This window comes from Sarcophilus harrisii, chromosome 2 (assembly GCF_902635505.1).
Source record: "Sarcophilus harrisii chromosome 2, mSarHar1.11, whole genome shotgun sequence".
NCBI lineage: Eukaryota > Metazoa > Chordata > Mammalia > Dasyuromorphia > Dasyuridae > Sarcophilus > Sarcophilus harrisii.
The window spans coordinates 167,524,642-167,531,364 of NC_045427.1; positions in this window are offsets into that span (position 1 = coordinate 167,524,642).

Below are 6,723 nucleotides of genomic sequence, written 5' to 3' on the forward strand. Positions count from 1 at the left end.
TTGACAAGAAGATATAGGTGGTTAAAGTTGAGTTCAGTTTCAGACATGTTGGTTTTAAAATGTCTACAAAAATACGCAATTCAGGATATCCTGTAAGATCTTGGAGATAGAAGACTGAAGTCTGGTTAGAAGTATTTAAGTACTGAATATAAGCCAGGAAAGGTGTTAAACTTGGGGAATATAAATATCAAAAAGAAAAAGTTCTTGTCTTCAGGGAATTTACTTTCTAGTGTTAAAAGACTACACATAAAAGGAAACTGAAAGGGATTGGGAGGAGACCAAGATATTTGGTGAGGTGGAAGGGAGTTCTGGTTGAGAAAGTTAAAAGAGTACAGCTAAAAAAAGAATGAGACCTGGCTGGCTAGGGCACCCTCCTTAAATTGGAATTTGGGGAGGAGCTATCCAATCAAAGAAGAAGGGTTTCTGGATACTTCTAAAGAGGAATTGGGCTTCAAAGATAAAAGGATTTCTGGGGCAAAGTAGAGGAAGAGTACAGAGTGAATTTATACCACATGGCAATATAAAGACAGATTGATTTAATCAGTTTCATTGCGTGCTCCTTATAATTAGATGGAGATCAGGCAGGATGGTCAGGCAGAGAGTCACTTTGGATTTGGAATTAAACATACCACTTCTTTAAGTTCTTTAAACAAATTCCCTTTTAGAGGGAAAAGGGCAGGGGAGAGGTTCTATCTGGACAAATAGATCAGAGAATCATCTGAAGAGGTTATAACTAAATCCATGGAAGCAGATGAAATCAAACAGAGCAGGAAAAGAGAAAAGACTCAGGAGAGGTAGGGAGTGGAAAGCAGGGTGAATGAAGATCCAATAACAGAGATTAAGAAGTAGGTTGGTAGAAATGAGAGAGTAGCAGCATGAAAACCTATAGAGATGTGAATATCAAGAACAAGGTAATTTTGTCAGAGACTCCAGAGATGAAGAATAATGAGGATTGAGAAAAAGGCATTAGATTTAAGAGATCAGTGGTTGCTTTGGAGAAAACATTTTCAGTTGGATGATAGGATTGGAAACTAGATCATAGAGTTGAGAAAAAGGGGAAGTAGGGCATCAATTATAGCCTTCTTAAGGAGATTAGTTACAGTAGGGAAGAGAGAGAATGAAAGCTGTGTGAACTTTGATTCATACAAGCTCAAAAACTAAAATTTTGCTCCAGAACTTAAATCTAAAATTGTATTACACTCTGAAACTCTTCTCTTGTTATTAACATAATCTTTATTTCCTTTTGGCTCTTGGGCCCTTTCTCTATCCCCTAATCCCTTGAAATTTCTCCCTCCTGACTTCTCTGGCTTCCTCCTCCAAACTCTTAATTCTCCTACCTTTTTTCTGTCAATAATTTCTTAATTACCTTGTGTGGTATTTGCTGGTTGTTTTCCTCATTAGATTGTGAACTTTGTGAGAGGAGGGACTCTTGCCTTTCTCAATGCATAGTACCTGGCATATTGTAGTAAGTGCTTAGATAAATAAGCATTGACTTCTCAAACCCTATCATACTAAGAATCTCTTCTAAACTAAATTAATACCCTAATGCTATAGTATTTTCACCTTTTTTATATTGTTGACTTGTTTTTTTTCCTTTCTTGTGGCTTTTTTTTTCACTTCTGATCTGATTTTTCTGGTGCACCATGATAAATATGGTAATATGTTTAGAAGAATATACATATTTAACCTCTATTGAATTGCTTGCTGTCTTGGGGAGGAGGGAGAGAGAAAGAGGAGAAAGATTTAGAACACAAGATTTTGCAAAGGTGAATGTTGAAAACTATCTTTGCATGTATTTGGAAAAATAAAATACTCTATTTAAAAAAAAACTCAAATCTAACAAAAACCTGACCCTTAACTCCTATTCCAAACACCATATAGAAAGTTTATGCATATCTTGACTACCATCACACCACTATTAATTATATGCCCCATTTACAGAATGCAGATTTAGTTTCCTCATAGTATCAAATGAAAAAGGACAAATACAAAGAAACTGGAAATTAGCATACAGTGTGCTTATATTGAAGCCTATGATTTTTTTTTGCTAGACAAAGAGAGAACTGTATAATTAATTGCATAATTATAACACTATAATTTATTATGTAATTATAAGCAATAACTACTTTAGATTTGCCACTGACATGCTTTATGACTCCTGGCAATAAATGACTTTTATATCCGTGATGTTCTCTTAACATTCAGATTTTCTTTGAAAATCCCCAGCTTCACGTTCCTCCTCCCCCACCCCCTGCAGTGAGAATCTACTACCTTAGTATTTAAGGAAATGCACTTTCCAATTCAGAAAGATGTCTATGTATCTGTGTGTACAAATTGGACAATGTACTAGAAAATTCCACAATTTTTTGTTGAATGAAAGCAAGTGAGAAGGTTCTTTAAAACTCCCCCCCCAAAAAAAATCAGTAGAATAAATACATTCATCTAATACTTATCACTTTGTTAATTATATTCTCATTTGATACAATTGCATGAGGTATTTTTTGGTTTTGTTTTTACAGGAACTTGTGATTTTTATGGTGGTGGGAAATCTGGTGAGGAAACTGTCACTATTATGCTTTGAAAGTCCAACAACCTTATCCATTACTTAATTGACTAATCCTCTCTAATTATCCATTTTTATCTCTGTATTAAAGTTGAAACAGATTCCATTTATCATTCATATATATAGAGAATTTTTAAAATGTGGTTTTCAAGAAACCTAGAAGAAAAGTGATATAAAATTTCAAGGCTCCTTTTTTCTACTTAAATTGGTAAAAGAATGTCTTTCTTTGGTCACTGTTTACTTGCTCCCAACACAAATCAGTCAGTACTACACCTTCTAACGGGAATTTAAGGATGAGATTTGAAACATTCCAAGTTCAGTCCTTAGGGTTCTGGGATAAAACAGATTTACCTGATAAGAGTTGCAAACAGAACAGACCATTACCCCTTTTTAGAGAAGAAATCCTAAACTTCTAGATAACATCACATCTCTAATATTTAGGAAGGATATTGATAAACTAAAGATCATCTAAAGGGGAGCAACCAAGATGAAGGCCTTTGAGGATTAGTTGAATGAAAAGAAAATTCTTGGTAGAAAGAAGAAAAGATGGGATATGGAAGAGGGGGAACATGGTAGCTGCCTTTAAGGATTTTAAAGCTGTGATCTGGAAGAGTGATTAGATTCTTCTACTTGGGTGCAGAAAGCTGAGTCAGTGATGAGTAGAAGTTGCCAAATACTGAATTTAGACTAATTATAAAGACAGATTTCCTAAGAATTAGAATCAGCCAAAAATGAAGCAAGTAGTGGTAGTCTTCAAATGTTGGGTGAAGTGTATCACTTGTCCAGTAAATTGCAGAGGTAATTTTTTTAAAGGTGTGGTTTAGACCAAATAGCTGATGGTGTTCTTTCCAATTCTGAAATTCTATTATAAACAATTCTCCAAAGAAGTTAAAATGAAGACAAGGGTTGATTTCCAAAATCTTTCTCAGTCCAGTCATTGGAAAAAAATCTTTTTTTGAAAGGAGCCTTATCTAGACTGTTTTATCTTATCCTTATAAATCTTTTATAAATTATCTATCTTTATCTATTTCTTTAGTTCCCCTCTAGTGGCAAAGGAAAGCTCTGGGCATGAAGTGAATTTATTAGAGTTTGGATATCAATCTAAAATTATGTGGAGGGGAGGAAATAGTTTAGAGTTAATAGGGTAACCTGGGCTTTTAATTGGATCTGAAAAATATGAACATGAATTACAGAAGAAGTCTATGGAACTAAAAATTTACAAATGCTTTCAAGAGTTCTGAATAAGGCAGAATTTCTTGGTCTCTCAAATTGTTCTTTGGACTAGACTAGACTAGAGAGAGTTTAGCCAGTATAATTCTTTAGAATTCATCAAATATGAAGAAGTGAGTGTGTCCCAATATATTTTACCCCATCTCCACCATGGCAAGAATTGTTAAGTTGTCTTAAATTTTTTATTAATGGGAAAAGTAGCTTTGTGCCAAACCAATAATTTTGTATCTCATATGATAAATCCCTGCAGCCACCACCAAAAGCATGTTGGGGGAATAATAATAAATCCTACAAGGAGTCAGAAAGAAACATTTAAATATAAAGGAGCCACAGTCAGGATTACACAGGACTACTATTTCTACATTAAAGAATCAAAGGACCTGGAATATGATATTCCAGAAGACAAAGGAGCTTGGATTACAACTAACAATCAACTCCCCAGCAAAACAGCATATTCTTTCAGGGGAGAAGATAGACATTCAATGAAATATGAACCTTTCAATCATTTCTGACAGGAAGAACTAAACAGAAAATTTGATATTCAAATACAAGATTCAGGAGATTCAGAAAAGAAAAAACAAACAAACATGTTATTCAATAATAAGGTGATACTTGTTAAGTCTTAAGAATGATGTTCTTTTATTAGGGCAGTCAGAAGGGGATATACATAGGCAAAAAGTGTGACTATAAATTGGCTTTTATGTAATAATATAAAACAAATTTAAGTGGGTAGAAATAGCATTGTACTGGGAGAAGATAGAAGGGGAAACAAAAAGGGGGAAATTACATCACATGTAGAAGCACAAAAGACCTATTACAATAAAAAGAAAGGCAGGTGAGCACTGTTTGAACCTTAATCTCATCAGATTTTACTCAAAAATGGAATCACATGTCCACTCAGATGGATATAGAAATTTATCTTAGCCTATAAGGGAAGTAGGAGGGTAAAGAGTAAAGAAAAAAGAGGGGGTAGATAGAAAGAAAGCAGAAGTAGGTGGAGAAAGGGAAAAGAAGGGAAAGGATGGATAGATGAGAGGGCAGAAGCAGTAGGGGAAAATGGAAAGAAAACAGAGGAAAATTGTTAGAGGAGAAGGCAGACAGAGAGGCAGTGATCAGAAGCAAAATACTGGTGAGGAAGAACAGTGAAAAGAGAGAAAATAAGTATTAATAGAGGAGAAAATAGGATAGAGGAAATACATAATTGATAATTATAATTGGGAATGGGAATGGGATGAATGAGAGAGTGGATTAAAAACTAGAATTCTAAAATATTTTGTTTACTAGAAACACACCTGAAGCAAAAAGATACAAAGAATAAAGGTAAGGCTAGAGCAGAATATATTAAGCTTCAGCTGAAGTTTAAAAATTTTTAAAAATAGGGGTAGCAATTCTGACCTCAGACAAAGCTAAAGCAAAAAAGGATCCTAATTAAAAGAGATAAGGAAGGAAACAGCATCTTGCTAAAAGATACTATGGACAACAAAGTAGTATCAATAGTAAACATATATGCACAAAGTGGTATATATCCAAATTCTGAGGAAAAGTTAAACGAGTTACAGGAAAAAATAAATAGCAAAACTATAATAGTAGGGGACTTAATCATCCCATTCAGAACTAGAAAAATCTAACACAAACAAGAAAGAAATTAAGGAGATAAATAGAATTTTCGAAAAGTTAGATGTAATAAATCTCTGAGGAAAATTGAATGGGAATAGAAAGAAATATTCCTTTCTCAGCAGGATATGGCACCTACATAAAAAATGGCCATGTATTAGGGCAAAAAAACCTCACAATCAAATGCAAAGAGATAAATAGTAAATTATTGTTTTTTACATTATCATGCAATAAAAATTACATGCAATAAAGGGTCATAGAAAAATAGACTAAAAACTAATTGGAAATTAAACAATCTAATCCTAAAGAAGGAGAGGCTCAAAAAACTAATCATAGAAATTATTACTAAATTCATCCAAGCAAATGACAATAATGGAAATAATATACCAAAATTTATGGGGTGCAGCCAAAGCAGTACTTAGGGGAAATTTATATCACTAAATGCTTACATGGATAAAGTAAAGAAAGAATAGATCAATGAATTGGGCATGAAACTAAAAAAGCTAGAAAAAGAACAAATTTTAAATCCCTAATTCAATGCCAAATTCAGAAACTCAAAATAGAGACTAATAAAATTGAAAGTAAGAAAACTGTTGAACAAATAAATAAAACTAAAAGCTGGTTTTATTAAAAAAAAATACAAAAGTATAATACACTACACAACTGGTGTAGTGGATAGAGCACCAGCCCTGAAGTCAGAAGGCACTGAGTTCGAATCTGACCTAAAACTTAACACTTCCTGGTTATGTGACCTTGGGCAAGTCACTTAACCCCAATTGCTGCAGCAAAAAAAAAAAAAAGAAAGAAAGAAAGAAAAGGAAAAAAAATACAATAAAAAGCATGTCTTTGGTTAATTTTATTTTTTTTTAAAGAAGAAAATCTAATTACCAGTAGCAAAAAATGAAAAAGGATGAATTTACCACCAAATGAAGAGAAAATTAAACAATAATTAGGAATTATTTTGTCTCATTACAAGAAGTGATGAACAGGAGGATTTCAGAAAAGTGAAAGACTTATATGAACTAATTCTGAGTGAAATTAACAGAATAAGGAGAACATTGTACACAATAACAGCAACATTGTGTGGATGATCAACCTTGATAGACTTTGTTCTTCTCAGGAATACAAAGATCTAAGACAATTCCAAAAGACTCATTCGTGATGGAAAACGCTATCCGCATTGCCTTGTTCAACTGCCTAAGAATATAAATTACAGAACAGTTGCTGAAATACTTTGTTAGAGGAAATGTCTTCAAGGGGAGTTTCCTATAGCAATGAAATTACAGTTTCTAAACAAAAATGTAAAAAACATTAGT